Source organism: Piliocolobus tephrosceles, chromosome 2, assembly GCF_002776525.5.
Source record: "Piliocolobus tephrosceles isolate RC106 chromosome 2, ASM277652v3, whole genome shotgun sequence".
Lineage (NCBI taxonomy): Eukaryota > Metazoa > Chordata > Mammalia > Primates > Cercopithecidae > Piliocolobus > Piliocolobus tephrosceles.
In genome coordinates, this window is record NC_045435.1 from 54,428,883 (window position 1) to 54,445,254 (window position 16,372).

The 16,372-nt window shown below is 37.5% G+C and overlaps 1 long non-coding RNA gene across 1 annotated transcript in view; it reads left to right on the forward strand.

Moving 5' to 3' along the window:
• The window catches only part of LOC111546903, a 172,666-nt gene extending 158,744 nt beyond the window's left edge, over positions 1-13,922 (forward strand). The window contains exons 3-4 of the long non-coding RNA XR_002732966.2: positions 10,946-11,055; positions 13,569-13,922. This is a non-coding gene — a long non-coding RNA (uncharacterized LOC111546903). The remainder of the gene's footprint in view (positions 1-10,945; positions 11,056-13,568) is intronic.
• Positions 13,923-16,372: the final 2,450 nt, after the last annotated feature.

A 16,372-nucleotide genomic window follows, 5' to 3' on the forward strand; every position in this document is an offset into this window, starting at 1 on the left:
ACCGGATCAAACCGGATGGAACCGGATCGAACCGGTTCAAACCGGATGGAACCGGATGAGACCGGATGGAACCGGATCGAACCGGTTCAAACCGGATGGAACCGGATCAAACCGGATGAAACCGGATGGAACCGGATCGAACCGGTTCAAACCGGATGGAACCGGATCAAACCGGATGGAACCGGATCAAACCAGTTCAAGCCGGTTGAAGCCGGTTCAAACCGGATCGAGCCGGATCAAACCGGTTCAAACCGGATGAAACCGGATCAAACCGGTTCAAACCGGTTCAAGCCGGTTGAAACCGGATCAAACCAGTTCAAGCCGGTTCAAACCGGATCGAGCCGGATCAAACCGGTTCAAACTGGATGAAACCGGATCAAGCCGGTTGAAACTGGATCAAGCCGGTTTGAAGCCGGATCAAACCGGTTCAAGCCGGTTCAAGCCTGTTCAAGCCGGTTCAAGCCGGATGAAACCGGATCAAACCAGTTCAAGCCGGTTCAAACCGGATCGAGCCGGATCAAACCGGTTCAAACTGGATGAAACCGGATCAAGCCGGTTGAAACTGGATCAAACTGGTTCAAGCCGGTTCAAACCGGAGGAAACCGGATCAAACCGGATCGAGCCGGATCGAACCGGATCAAGCCGGATCGAGCCGGATCAAGCCGGATCAAACCGGCGCATCAAACCGGTTCAAACCGGATCGAGCCGGATCGAACCGGATCAAACCGGATCAAGCCGGATCGAGCCGGATAGAACCGGATCAAACCGGTTCAAGCCGGATCAAACCGGCTCAAACCAGATCGACCCGGATCAAACCGGTTCAAACCGGACCAAGCCGGTTGAAACCGGATCAAACCGGATGAAACCGGATCGAACCGGCTCAAACCGGATGAAACCGGATCGAGCCAGATCAAACCGGATGAAACCGGATCGAGCCGGTTCGGATGGAGCCGGATCAAACCGGTTCAAGCCGGTTCAAGCCGGTTCAAACCTTATCGAGCCGGAAACCGGTTCAAACCGGATCGAGCTGGATCAAACCGGATGAAACAAACCGGTTCAAACTGGATCGAGCCGGATCAAACCGGTTCAAACCGGATCCGGATCGAGCCGGATCAAACCGGTTCAAACCGGATCCGGCCAGACGAGCCGGATCAAACCGGTTCAAACCGGATCCGGCCAGATCAAACCGGTTCGAACCGGATAAAACTGGATGGAACCGGATGAAACCAGATGGAACCGGATGATGGAACCGGTTGAATCCGGATAAAACCGGATGGAACCGGATGAACCGGATACAACCGGATGAAACCGGATGAAACCGGATGATGGAACCGGATGAATCCCGGGTTCAAACCGGATGAAACCGGATCAGTCCAGATCAACCCAGATCAAAGCGGACCAGACCGGATCAAACCGGATCAAACCGGATGAAACCGGATCAAGCCAGATCAAACTGGATCAAGCCGGATAAAACCGGATAAAGCCAGATAAAACCGGATCAAACCGGATCAAACCAGATCAAGCCCAATCAAACCGGATGGAACCGGATAAAGCCGGATAAAACCGGATCAGGCCGGATGAAACCGGATCAAACCGGATGAAACCGGATGAAACCAGATCAAACCGGTTCAAACCGGATCAAGCTGGATCAAACCGGATGGAACCAGATAAAGCCGGATAAAACCGGATCAAACCAGATGACCCCACCAAGCCTCCTTCTTGACCTCTCCTCCACTTTCGTCCCCCAGAGTCCAGACACCACTTTCCCCCAGGCATCTTTGGGATCTGTGCTGGCTGGAGCCTGATGTGTGAGCTGTTTAGCCTTGGTTTCTGTTTTATACTCGAGAAGAGCAGGCTGGGGACAGCCCCAGAACAAAGCCTCCATGCAGAAGGACCCAAGACAGGCAAAGGTGGAGTGCAGCCCTCTAGCCTGCCCAGCCTGGGCATAACCAATCATTGAGTTAGAGCAAATCAGTGGTTTAAATATTTGGCCCTGCTGGCACTGGGAAGTGTGTGTGTCCACGGAAAGCTCCATGGTAGACCCACAAAGGCTGTGGGGACCACGCGGAGAATGCTTTGCTGTTAAGGGCTGCTAACTGGGGAGCGGAAAAGCCCGACCTGCCTGAGGCGGGCCCTAGCATTTTCTGACCTGCACTTGAACCCACAAATGACCACCCAGCATGGGTAGTCCATTCTTATTGTGGTTTTGCTTTTTCATGGCATCACTTACCTGGGGTCAACTGCAGTTCAAAAAGATTAAGATATTTTGCGAAAGAGAGAAACAGAGAGAGACCACATTCACACAACTTGTATTACAGTAGATTGTTCTAATTTTTCTACTTTATTATTGTTGTTGTTAATCTCTGACTGTGCCTAATTTGGAAATTCATCATAAGGTATGCATGCATGGTAAAAAACAAAAACAAAAACATGGTACAGTATATGTACAGTCTGGTAAAATGTATGGTTTCCAGCATCCATTTGGGGTCTCTGAATGTATCCCTCCAAGAATATGAGGACACTACTGTAGTATCTTTATTTATTTATTTTTATTTTATTTATTTATTTATTTATTTTTCGAGACAGAGTTTCACTTTTGTTGCCCATACTGGAGTGCAATGGCATGATCTCTGCTCGCTGCAACCTCTGCCTCCCAGGTTCAAGTGATTCTCCTGCCTCAGCCTCCCAAATAGATAGGATCACAGGCATGCACCACCACACCAAGCTAATTTTGTACTTTTAATGGAGATGGATTTCACCTTGTTGGCCAGGCTGGCTCAAACTCCTGACCTCAGGTGATCCTCCCTCCTTGGCCTCCCAAAGTTTTGGGATTACAGGCATGAGCCACCGCACCTGGCCTACTGTACTATTTTTAAATACTACTTTACTGCATAAGATTGCATACACAAATCTATTTACAATGCACTTTATGTCCAACTTAATGGATTTCTAAGGGCAATTTTACTAGACATGGTTTTCACCATAACTACTGACTTTAAATCCTAATTTCTCAGTCAAACATGGCTCCACTGTAATCAGTGTGTCAATGGACCACCAAAATACTGCTTTATCTTGAACAAGAGGTACAGATACAAATAAAACAGCTTTTAGTATTTCCTCATAAGCAGTGGTGAATGGGGAGATGCAAGGGTCTGCCATTAGATCAGCAGGTCTTGGTTCACAAGGTAAACATAGGCATACCAGGACACTACAAATCTGGAAGCACTGTTTACCAGCGACATCTGGGCAACAGTTTGGCCTTTTCCTCCTGGATGAAAATACGACCTGTTGATACTGTGTTCATGTGTTCATGAAGTACCTGCAATGGACTGAGCGTGTACCTCCCACATTGATATGTTAAAAAACTAACCCCTGATGTAATAAGACTCCCACCGCAGGTAATTAGGTCATGTGGGTAGAGCCCTCATGATGGAATTAGTACCCTTTAAAGGAGAGACACACAAAGCTTGCCCCTTTCCCTCTCTCTACCATACGAAGATACACTCTGTAAACAGGAAAGGGATCTTTACCAAGAACATGACCAAGATGGCCCCTTGATCTTGGGCTTTCAGCTGCCAAAACTGTGAAAAATAAATTGTGTTGTTAAAGCCTCCCAGTCTTTAGTATTCTGTTATGGCAGCCCAAACTGACTAAGGTAGTGCCAAACATTATGAAGTCACAGAAAGGTACACACTAAATTTAAAAGAGTTTGACTCTACAAAGAAGTGAGTTTCTCAAAGCTGGAGAGAACTGCTTTGCTCAGACAATGGCACTACTGAGTAATCCCTTTAGAAACAGGTGACCAATCAAAGCTATTCTGGTATTGGCTGCAGCTGCCAATTCTCTGTGTGACCAGCTCACTTTTGATATAATTTTGTTTATTAGCTTATTATATCAGAAACTTAATCTAACTTAGTCGGGTGTGGGGTCTTATCCAGACAATTTATACCTTACCTGAAACACATCATTGGATTATTTCTGCAATGGCAAGTATAATCAGAATAACTTTACTGTCAATTTATTATACCATAAAGGTTTGTCTACTTGAGGAACTGAAAGGAGAACTCATTCTTTAAAGTATAAGAAGAATGTCCTTGGCGGACTTAATTGTAAGATGTTAGCTCTCATAGACATCTCAGAGACTACCAAGTCCTACAAAAATTGATAAAGATCTGAAAAACAGAGACACTGAGCAGTCCAAGGTCATCCTACTAAGAGGCACAGCTGGTCTTGAATACAGATTTTCGAAATCTTTGTGCCGCTGTTGGACCCACAAACCGAATGCCAATAAGCAAACCAGAACCTATCAATGTAGCTATTTTCTTCCGGAACAATTTACTACCTCAGGACATGGAGACCTAAATCTTTATGTTCCTAAGAGTTCATATTGAAGGACACAATAACAATTATGTGAACTGTGATTATCTGTACAACTCACTTTTAATTTTTTTAAATGGACAATGACTTTAATTTTTGTCCACTAACTATTTTCCCAGAGTTATTTACTGTCTCAGAGAGTACCAGATGTTACATGGACACTCGGGTCTCAACAACATGGAAGTAGGACGTGCAATTTTTCTTGAAGATTATTAAAATAATAGTGACAATAATAGCACATGTAACAATATAATATAACGGCTAACACATATTGAGTGCTTACATTTAGTATTAAAGTTCTATCTAAGTACTTAATATGTATACATTTATTTAATTCTCACAATAAACCTATGTGGTAGGTATTATTTACCTCTGAGGAAACTGAAAAATAGAGGAGTTATATACTTTGTGGAAAAAGGATTTGAATCCAGGAATCCTTCCTTAGAATTCACACCCTTAGCCATTCTTTACTGAAATAGTCCTACACAAAAATAAGGAGAAGGAATACACATCTCTTCCTTACCTTTCTGAATGTAGAATTTTAGTTCAGTAAAGAGGCAATTTGATAACCAGATTGCTGGTACCACGAAAGAGTTAATGATGCTTCTCAGGTGGAAATTTCCTGCGTGGGAGTAATTCACACTCTGGAAAAATGTGGCCCAATATGTTAACATGATGAGCAAATAAGTTCTATCTATTGAGGTGTCGAGGTTGACATATTACTTAGCATATTCTCCATACCCTGCAGATAGCAGCATCTGTATAATGTAGTCGAAATAAATAAGACTTTGAGTGTATGGGAAAGATAATCACATACCACTTTACACATAAACATAAACTTGTCTGCTGTACCTGCTTGTCACAACTCGAGTTCTAAAAGAAGATGAGGCATTTCCAAAGAGCATCTGCCTCAGCCACTAGCTTTATTGTTTCAATTACAGCTGTTTCCCTCTCAGATATCAGAAATGCCACCAGAGTTGACAGGACCCCCTTCAAGAGGGAAACAATATATGCTCAAGTTCTCAAAAATTCCCATGAGTATAAGAAGAAGGTCCAACTAGTGTATAAAGAGGGGTAAGATAGTTTCCATTGTCATTAAAGATGTCTATTCTAAAATGCAATAATTGTTCCTATGTTGGTGAACGGGTAGTCAATACATTGTTGAAGCCAATACAGATAGATACAGAGTCTTCGAGATATGTCTCAGAAACTTTTCATTCTGGGGAATTGGCAGTTAAGAAATGATTCCCAATACAGAAAGTGATTCATGCTGAAGGCCACATGACATGTAGTTGTGTGAAAGCAGAAACTTTTGCTGAACAAAAATGGAAAAGCTATTAAATAAATATGGTGCATCCATGTGAAGGAATACTATGCAATAACTAAATGTCACACTTAAAAAGTGAAAATCAGGGAATAGAAAACTATAAATGTAATATTATATGATTTTTGCAAATTTTTGTAGTCTTTTCTTAGCTTTTTAAAAATTTGTGTTTTATTTATAACTGGCACATAATTATTAGACATGTTTCTGAGCTATAGTATTATGTTTCAGTGAATATATACATTGTATAATGACCAAATCAGTATAGTCACCAAATCCATCACTTTAAACATTCATCATTCCTTTGTGGTGATAACGTTAAAAATCTTCTCTTCTAGCTACCTTGAAATATACATTACATTGCTATTTGCTATAGTCACCCTACACTGTAATTAAACATCAGCACTTATTCTTTTTGTTCAACCCTAATTTTGTGCAATTGACCAACCTCTTCAGGTCCTCCCTCCCATCTACTCACCTCAGCCTCTGGTAACCAGTATTGTACTCTCTATTTCTATGAAATAAACGTTTTTGTTCATATGACTACATATGACTGACATCATGCAGTATTTGTCTTTCTATACCTGACTTATTTCACTTAACGTAATGTTCTCCAGGTGTATCCATGTTGTTGCAAATTACAGAATTTCATTCTGTTTTATGCCTGAATAGCATTCCATTATGTGTGTATGTGTGTGACACAGAGAGAGAGAGACAGAGGGAGGAGACAGAGAGAGATCACTTTCTGTTTTATGGCTGAGTAGCATTCAATTGTGTGTGTGTGTGTGTCTGATATATCTATATCTATCTGTCTCTCTCTACATATATATATATCACATTTTCTTTATTCATTCATCTGTAGATGAGCATTTACATTGATCCATATCTTGGATATTGTAAATAGTGCTGCAATAAATATGAAGTGCAGATATCTCTTTGACATACTGATTTCATTTCCTTTGAACATATACCCAGTACTGAGATTGCTGGATCATATGACAGTTCTATTTTTCTTAAAAATCTTTATGTTGTTTTCTATAACGGCTGTACTAATTTACATTCTCACCAACAGTGCATAAGAGTTTCCTTTTCTCCACGTTCTTGCTAGTATTTGTTATGTTTTTGTTCTTTTGATAATAACCATTCTAACAAGTATGGGGTGATATCTTCTCTGGTTTGATTTGCATTTCCCTGATAATTAGTGATATTTTGCTTTTTAAAATGTATCTGTTGGCTATTTGTGTGTCTGGTTTTGATAGTTGCCTATTTCAGTTTTTTGCCCATTTTTAATCAAGTTATTATTATTTTTTGGTACTAATTTGTTTGAGTTCCTTATATAGTCTGGATTTTAACCCCTTGTCATTGCATACTTTGAAAATACTTTCATCCATTTTGTAGGTTATGTCTCCATTCTGTTGATTGTTTCTTTGGCTGTGCAGAATCTTTTTAATTTGATGTAATCTCATTTTTAATTTTTGCTTTTTGTTGCCTGTGCTTTGAGGTCTTATTTTTAAAATCCTTGCCAAGTTCAATTTCATGAAGTGTTTCCCTTATGCTTTCTTCTAGTTTCATAGTTTGAGGTCTTTCATGTAGGTCCTTAATTCATTTAGAATTGATTTTTGTATATGGTGGTAGGTAGGGATCTAGTTTCATCAGTTTGCATGTGGATATCCAATTTTCCTGGCACCATTTATTAAAGAGACTGTCCTGTTCCCAATATGTATTCTTGGCACCTTTATAAAAAATCAATTATCTGTATATGCATGAATTTATTTTTGAGCTCTCTATCATGTTTCATTGGTCTAAGTGTCTGTTTCTGTGCCAGTATCATGCTGTCTTGTTTACTTTGTGGAATATTTTGATGTCAAGTAGTGTGACGCCTCCAAGTTTGGTCATTCTGTCAAGACTGTTTGCCTATCCAGGATCTTTTGCATTTTCAAAGAAATACTAACATCTTAAAATTTTTTTGTAGTCTACATTCTCATTTTCTCCTCCTTTCATCCTTCTTCCCTTTTCTTCCCCATTTCCTCTCTCAAACATCAGAAAGATACATTGGAGGAAGTTAGGTTACAAAAAAAAAAAAAAAAAAAATCAAAATGGTGAAAGTGGTTTTCTGTAAATTAACTGGGCATTATTATTTCATCTTAAAGATGTAAAAAGTGAGAATTAAGTATGTTAAACAGCTTTGCCCAAGGAATACAGAACTACTAAGCCTGGGTGGTGCCATGTCATGCTTCTTCCTGCCTACCCACTGAATTTAATCCTCCGATTCCTCAATTGTATTTTTTTTTTTTTTTTTTTTGAGACAGAGTCTCGGAGTGCAGTGGCCAGATCTCAGCTCACTGCAAGCTCCGCCTCCCGGGTTTACGCCATTCTCCTGCCTCAGCCTCCCGAGTAGCTGAGACTACAGGCGCCCGCCACCTCGCCCAGCTAGTTTTTGTATTTTTAGTAGAGACGGGGTTTCACCGTGTTAGCCAGGATGGTCTCGATCTCCTGACCTCGTGATCCGCCCGTCTCGGCCTCCCAAAGTGCTGGGATTACAGTCTTGAGCCACCGTGCCCGGCCCCTCAATTGTAAAATAATGATCTTTCTGATCTCTTCAAATACTGATGTGACCAAGTCCAGCCTGATATTTTTGTAAGATTTTCACATTCGCACCACGAAAAAGTGTGTCAAGTAAGTTAACAAGGTAATCAAATTATGTTAATAGAACTATCAGGCCTTTAATGTGTATGTATGTGAAAACAAGTTTGAATTGAAATGAATTCTTTTAAATAAATGAGCAGATCTAAAAATGCTTCCTTCAGTCATTTATTTATTCACTTGCCATGAATTTATCGAGCACCTTTAGTGTCTCAGACCTTGTGCTTGATACTAGGGATGGAAAAATCAGTAACATAGGTCCTACTCTCAAGAAGTTCACTGTCAAGTGAAACCTCTCTCTCTCTCTCTCACACACACACACACACACACGCACACATTAAAGCTACACTCATACTGTGGTAATTATAATGATAGTTATGTGTCCAGGTATTAGAGAGGCAAACAAAATATTAACGCAACTATCCAGCCTGTGAAGAATTTTTGGAGACAAGAAGAGAATGTCTTTGTGAAATTACAGAGTATGAATAGTTACCTAAAAAGGGATAAGAAAGAATATTCCAAAGACAAGAACACTCTGAGTTTAAAGTGAAGAGTGGCAAGTCATGAGTTTGGCCAGTTGGAGCAGACAAGAGAGAAACATGTTCACCTGTGAAAAAATTCAGACTTGAATCACTGGAGAGAACTGACAAAATCTCAAAGCGAATGCTTCTGTTTATCTCCACTTTTTATTTTCAACAGCTGCTGGAGCTCTGTAACGGCTTTACAAGAGACAGCCTTTTGTGGGTCAAGCCATGATCCTACAGACTAGTTCGTGTAAAAGATAGGGAGAATCTAAATTAGGGCAGTGGTAGCACGGATAGAACAGAAAGGATAAATCAAAAAAATAATTAAATTAATCTACATTAATCTAAAGGTATGGGAATTTCAAATATATACACACCCACAGCTTAGGATACAATTTTAGAGAGTTCAAGTATCTCAGAGCTCATCCTAACAGTCCATTAATCCTCACTGAAGGTTCCTTTGTTACAATAAGTAAAACTGTGATGAATGCCTATGGAAATTAGTTGGAATTAGTTTTCAGTTGAAATTATTATACTAGCATTGCTTTTAAGCACTTAATAATTAAGATGGCCTACTCCTCAAACTACTGAGTAAAATTTTATTTTAGATATGATTTCTTAGGAAATAAAAGTATTCTGCTTTTCCTATAAAAAAAAAAAAAGATATTCATTATTTCATTTTCCCAAGGTACATAAAAGCTTGGCATTCCTAAGGCACAAAACAAAACACATAACTGATGCATGAAAAAGCTAAATGAATTTGCACGAGGTCGTCTATGTGACATATCTTTAATACCTTGTTAAGTGAGGACTTGCTAAGTCCAAAACTATAACTGTAGAACATGTATGTAATTGAGTAAGTGGAGAGAGATATTTTAACCTTTAAGTCATAGGTGTCAACTCTATGAAATGTACTTTTAAAATATCACACACAATATAGCTTTTATATGTTTTACTATGACACAATTGAAAGTTATATCGATCAAATTTTGCATTCCTAAATAGCAAAGATGTAGAATTGAAATAAAGAAAATATATGGATGGCCACATCATTTAGTAGATGTGTGATTCAGATTTTCAGCATATTGGATGCCAATAAAAAGTGACAGTGAAACCACCAAACGACAGCATATAGTTACTTCAATTTTGATTATTTGGCCTTTGACTATTTCCTCCTTGACTCTATCCACATGACAAAACTATGGATAGGGGAAGGAGGGAATTACTGTAATTAAAAAATAGGCTAAAATTATTAGCATTGTGAAAGAGAAAAATAAGAAAAGTGAAAATTGATAATTTATAAATTGGGTATTTCATGAATAACCCAAATTTACTCTATGAAACTTTTAATTTAATTACAGTTAAATGGTAAGAACTTAAAATCTCTTTAAAAAGTTACTCAGTAAGTAAAATGATAGTAAGTGATGTTCTATTTATGGACTTTGGTGAGGGTTACATGAGAATGTTCATTTTGAGATTATTTATTGAACTACGTGCACTTTTCTATACTTACATTAGCTTCCTAAAGACCTTTAAAGTCTGAATACATAATGAGAAGTAAACAGGGTTACAAGGGCTTTGCAAGGTATAGATCTGACTTGAAGAAGAAAACTTTGGAAGAGTTTATATCTAGCTAAAGCAATAACTCAAGTTCAAAAATTTATTCTTTGAAGTGCAATTACAAAAAGAAGTTGTCTGAATGGGTATATGACAAACAACTGTTATTTGGGGAACTTAATAGATGTGACTTTCCTGTGATCAATGGAACAGTCAGTGCTTTCTAATAGAACTTTCTGTGATGTTGGAAAGTTCCTTTATCTTCATTGTTCAATATAGTAGCCACTAGCCACATCCAGCTACCGAGCATTTGAAATATGGCTTCTGTGATTAAGAAATTGAGTTTTAAATTAAATTAAATTTAAATTGATTTACATCAAGTGGCTCTCTGTGACTAATGGCTACTGAATTGGACAGCTACAGTAAGCAAACTAAGATCAAATGTTTACCTTTAATTTTAAAGTTAATGAAGTTGTACCTATTGAAAAAATAAAATAAAATTCCACTTTTTGTTTTCCAGGGTCCCCAGTTTGAAATGTCTTGTTACTGCTGACAACACCTGCAAGACTGACCATTTACTCCCTAAGAGATGAAACTGACATTGCTTTGAAGTTCAAAATGACACTGCCAGTGAGCTTTACTTTAAAATGGAACAATTGTTTTCCAGTTAAAGGGATTTCTCAAAAGGTCTAAAGATTTGCTGTCATGAAAATACATGTTCTGCCATCATCTTTTTTTTCTTTTTCATTTTCTAAGCAGTAACAGGCTACAACTGTTAGAAAGTTATTTAATTTTTCTTGAAAATATTGGGATACTAATAATTGCAATGTTTCTATGTAAAGCTCCATGAAGCTAGAAATTTGCATATTAATAGCCAGCTGAACGCAAAATGCAATTCTTCTAAATGCCTTCCATAATACTCTTTGATTTTGTTTCCCTACTCTGACCTACATAGTTGTATAGTAGTATGTAGTAGTTACGAGAGTGTATTGTAATGCCTACTTAACTTTCTGTATTCTTCATCAAACTGTAAACACATAAGAGCAGGAGCTGTATCTTATTTACTGTACACAGAGTTTATTAATACTTACGGGTTAGAATGAATGAAATAAATCACAAAGATCATTATGTTAACAAATATAGAAAAGTGAAAAATGAAGGGCAGGTATTAATCTCATTTAAATTCACTTGATTACATACACAAGCACCAACATGCTCCTCTATTGTGCCCATGGCACATGTCATTTTAGAGACCTCTTAATTTATACTGTAGAAGAACATGATTATGTATAAGAACTCAAAAGGGAGGGCTAGAAAACAAGAGAGAACTAATAGATTGCAAGCCCAAGGCAAAAATGTAAGAGCTGGAAATTAGAGTTACAAGAGGAACACTTTGTATGCTTGTATGTATAAATACTTTCATAGTACAGCAGGTGTCTACCAGACTTTTCTAAAGGAGCCAGATAGTGAGTATTTAAGGTTCTGTGGGCCATAAGGTCTCCATTACATATTCTTCTCTTTTATTTTTTTAAAAAAAAACCCTATAAAATATAAAAAATATTGGTACATCACAGATTATTAAAACAGAAGTAGGCTGTGATCTTGATGATCTTGATTTGGTTCACAGACCATAGTTTCCCTACTCCTGACATAGAAGACTGATGTTATTGTTGTGAAAATTTTAGTGATTTGGTTTTTTTGGCCTCAAAGAAGAAAATTGTCACATGATGTTTTGCATTTAAAATTCTACATTCACAAAACAAAACAAAACAAAAAAACAGCCAATGGCCAATTCAACCTTGAAGTCAATTTGGAAATGATGTTTTGGAAAATGTTGATTTAGAATTCAGATACTCCCACAACTATGGCTCCACACATTCCATGTTTAAACAGGAAAAAGAAAGAAGAAAAGGAGAATAGTCAAGAAAAATTAATCAGAACAATATTGAACCTAGTTACAGATGGGTTTGCAGGTGGCACAGGCAACGAGTAATAAATGATCTCATTAATAAAGCCAGACATTTAATAACAACAGTAGCCCACATTCTATAGAATGCTCAAATATCTCAAAATGCAAGTTCTGTACAGAAAAAGGATATCTCCTATATGCACGACGAGGAGCCTCATTAAAGTGGAAGAATCCTTTTTGTAAAGTCTCATCACTATTGTTAGCTATGAAAGATACCGTACCCCATGTCCAAATTTTCTTTTTTCTTTTCATGTAGTTATTCTCCACATCATAAAACGAAATACTTTAAAGGGAGACAATGTGCCTGTTCTTTGTTCTGCCTATAAAATCAGTACATAGGCAGGCACGGTGGCTCATGCCTGTAATCCCAGCACTTTGGGAGGCCGAGGCAGGCAGATCATCTGAGGTCAGGAATTCGAGACCAGCCTGGCCAACATGATGAAACCCCCACCTCTACTAAAAATACAAAAAATTGACTGAGCATGATGGCAAGCGCCTGTAATCCCAGCTACTTGGGAGGCTGAAGCAGGAGAATTGCTTGAACCTGGGAGGCGGAGGTTGCAGTGAACCGAGATCGTGCCACTGCACTCCAGCCTGGGCAACAGAACGAGCCTCCGTCTCAAAAAAAACATAAAATCAGTACATTATTCTCCAAATAATGTGTGATTAGTAGATTTTGTTTTTAATGAACATGTTATACCTTCTAAATGTAACAAAAGATAATTCTTTTCTTTTTCTGGCTTATCGAGTGAATTATCCATTTACATGTTCATTGTAAAGGCATCTTAAAGGTTTAACATGAACTTACTAAAAAGCACTTAAACAGCATATACTCTTCCTTTCAATACCTCCAACCATACACAGTATTTGTATATTTTAAGTACAGAATAGACAGTCTCCTAGAGAAACTAGGTTTCAAAAAACACAGTGAAGTGGTTTTAAAATAACTCCTTAATTTTGAGAGAGGTAAATGTCTAGAGGGAAGAAAAGTGTTACCCACTGAATAAAAATTAAAGTAGTTAACAAGGAATCCATCTTATTTAAAATTTTTCCTCTTAGATAGTTCAAATTGCTAAAGTGGTTAAGGTAGTACATAATTTTTCTTTTTGAAGAATTTTGTCCAGTTTGACAAGTAAATAAATGTTTAACTCTCTTTCTTTTTTTATTGCTCCAGAAACAAGAAATGGAAAATAACTGCAGCACGTTTATGACATTGGTTTCTTTCTCCACATGAAACATACAATGAGAACACTTTATAGATGAATTGTGCCTTCAATTGAATAGAGGATGGTGGACTAGCTTGGGTTTTATGGAATTGGATAATTTGTCATAGTTTCTGCCCCTGGGAAAATGATAACACAAAGGAAAACAAGTGGAAAAACTTTTAAAAATAGTGATACAATACATAGCTGATATTTTTGGTTCATAGAATACTTTAAAGGACATAATTTACAAAGCAAATTACTAAATTATAAGAAATGCTGTCATCATCAATAAACATTCACAGAGCCTCAGGTTTTAACACAAAGCATTCCTCTTATTTCAGGTGATATTATTTATGAAAAAATTACTTGGAGATCGCTCCATGGTTATCACATTCTTTTCTAACCCCCAATGCCCTATTATTATTTACTATTATTAGTTATTATTTATAAATATATATGAATGCACAATTAATGAAAACATCCTTTATGTATAGCATATAAATACATTTGAACTTTATTTTCCCCTCATATCCTGCAATATAACAACACCAATAAAAAAAGTATCTAAATATTAATTGCTCCTATCACAGTAGTGGAAATTAGAAGAGATAAGTTTTCCCAAATTTGAGTAGATAACCATGGTTAGCTGATAACCATTTGTCCATTTATAGAATTACAGTGACAAAATCCAGCTGATAATATTTAGTTCGCTTATTATGTAGGGCAAAACGTAATGTCTTTTTCTCACCCATTGCAAGAGTCACAGCTGACACCACTATAACAAAACACAGATGAACAAGAAAAATGCATAATATGTTTATTTAACAAAGTTTTAATGATGTGGGAGCCTTCAGAAATGCAGTCCCAAATCCAGAGAAAATTTTGCATTTGTATACTAAGTCTGAAGAAAGTAGTGAATAGTTGTGGAGAAATGTGATTCGACGAAAAGAGTATGACCTAATGATAATAAACTGAAGAGAATTTAGCAACGCCTGTCTCTTCACATTCTTCTCAACCTTTCTGTCTAGCATACCTTCCCCCCATATAGGGAAGAACAACTATCAGAAAAGGGTATTCTGACCTATTTTCAGGGGAGGTAGGTCAGAATGACCCTTTTAGGTTTTATGGCTTGCTGCGAGGGAAAGAATTCTAATTTCTATGAGTCGCCTTGGGAGAGAGGAGAGCTGGAGAAAGGAGAGTGAGAGAAGGTCAGAGGCGCCTTCCTTCTGAGGCCCTTCCAATACCCTTCAGTTCAAAGTACTCTGCATGCCAAGACACCATATATTGGAGTATAATGTTCTGAGTCCTAGCAGTTAATATAATATTTTTCAAAAAATCTAGAGAAGGAAAGAATTTATTTCAGAATGCTACTAACCAGCTTTTTAAAGTCAAATTTGAAAAGGATGCCAAAAATTATACTGATTTTTTTTCTTCAGATAATTTGTGAAGTTCTACTGTGACTTCTCTTTAAAGATGAAAAAATAAAATAAAAACCGTGAGATGGGCATAATGGTGTGCCTGTAATCCCAGCTACTTGGGAGGCTGAGGCAATGCAGGAGGATCACTTGAGCCCAGGAATTCCCAGACTAACCTGGGAAACATAGTGAGGCCCTAGCTGAGAAACAAAACAACAAAAAATTTCTAAAATGCATAAATTTGCTTTCAACATCAGTATCAGTTCAGTTGGAGGGGAAATTCTAAAAAAATCTCGTAAATATTTGTACAAGAACCTTTCCACTTCCTTCTCTTCAAAAAAATTATTAAACTTTTAGGTTACAAAAACTGAAAAGTATGGGGGTTTGATCAACACAGGTCTCTAGATGGAAGTTATTCTGGAAGAGTTGTGCCTGTCATACATTGTCTTATTCCAACATCTCCCGAAGTTGTCATTTGGAAAACTATTAAAAAGAACATAGTTTCTCTCAATTCAGTTGATATTTTAAGATAATGTGTATATACTTTGAAAATTATTCTTTAATTTTTGTCTCTTATATGCTAACTTAAATTTGTTAAACCTACACCAATCTTAAAGGAAAAGCTGATATTAAGCAATTTCTTCAGTACTCTTTGGCTATAACTCTTTGTCTAATTTAAAAACCTAAAATTAACGCTGGACCGTTTCACTGCTGTGAAGATTAAAATTACTTTTGGATATATTCATTAAGTATATTCTATATTTAGGTTATAGAGTCTCAATTTTTTTAAAATTTACAAACCCTCTTTAAGTACATTTTTGTTCTAATTGTCAAACGAACCACTTATTCCCTAAATAACATCAGTGAAAAAGAATTACTTCAAAAAATTTGTAATTCAGGTGAGCAGTAATTGACCTATGGCCATCTGCTGGAAACCAGACAAGATACGGATTCGGCCTTTCTTTCCACAAGGCAGAAGAACATACTAAATAGCAAATATCGTAGACCACACATCTATCCTATTTTGACATTAATACCAAGGAGTTTATTTTACAATAAACCTTACATCAGTTGCCTTCCATGTTACTTGTCTCAAAATGTTAGGCTATCTAAGCTACTTTTCTTCCAAAGGAGCTCTGAGACCTTCAGGGAAACAAAGTACACTTTAATCTCTTCTCCTCTTCGCTATCCACACACTTTCCTGAAATCTGAGATTGGTGCTCAAACTAAGAGAGAAGAGAGTGAAAAAACTTCTTATTACTCTCTTTTCCCAGATCTTTTAAATATAAAATCTGTGTTACATTACTTAGTTAACTTATAACACCCTCACTTTGCAGGGCAGGTAAAATAAAAAAGTA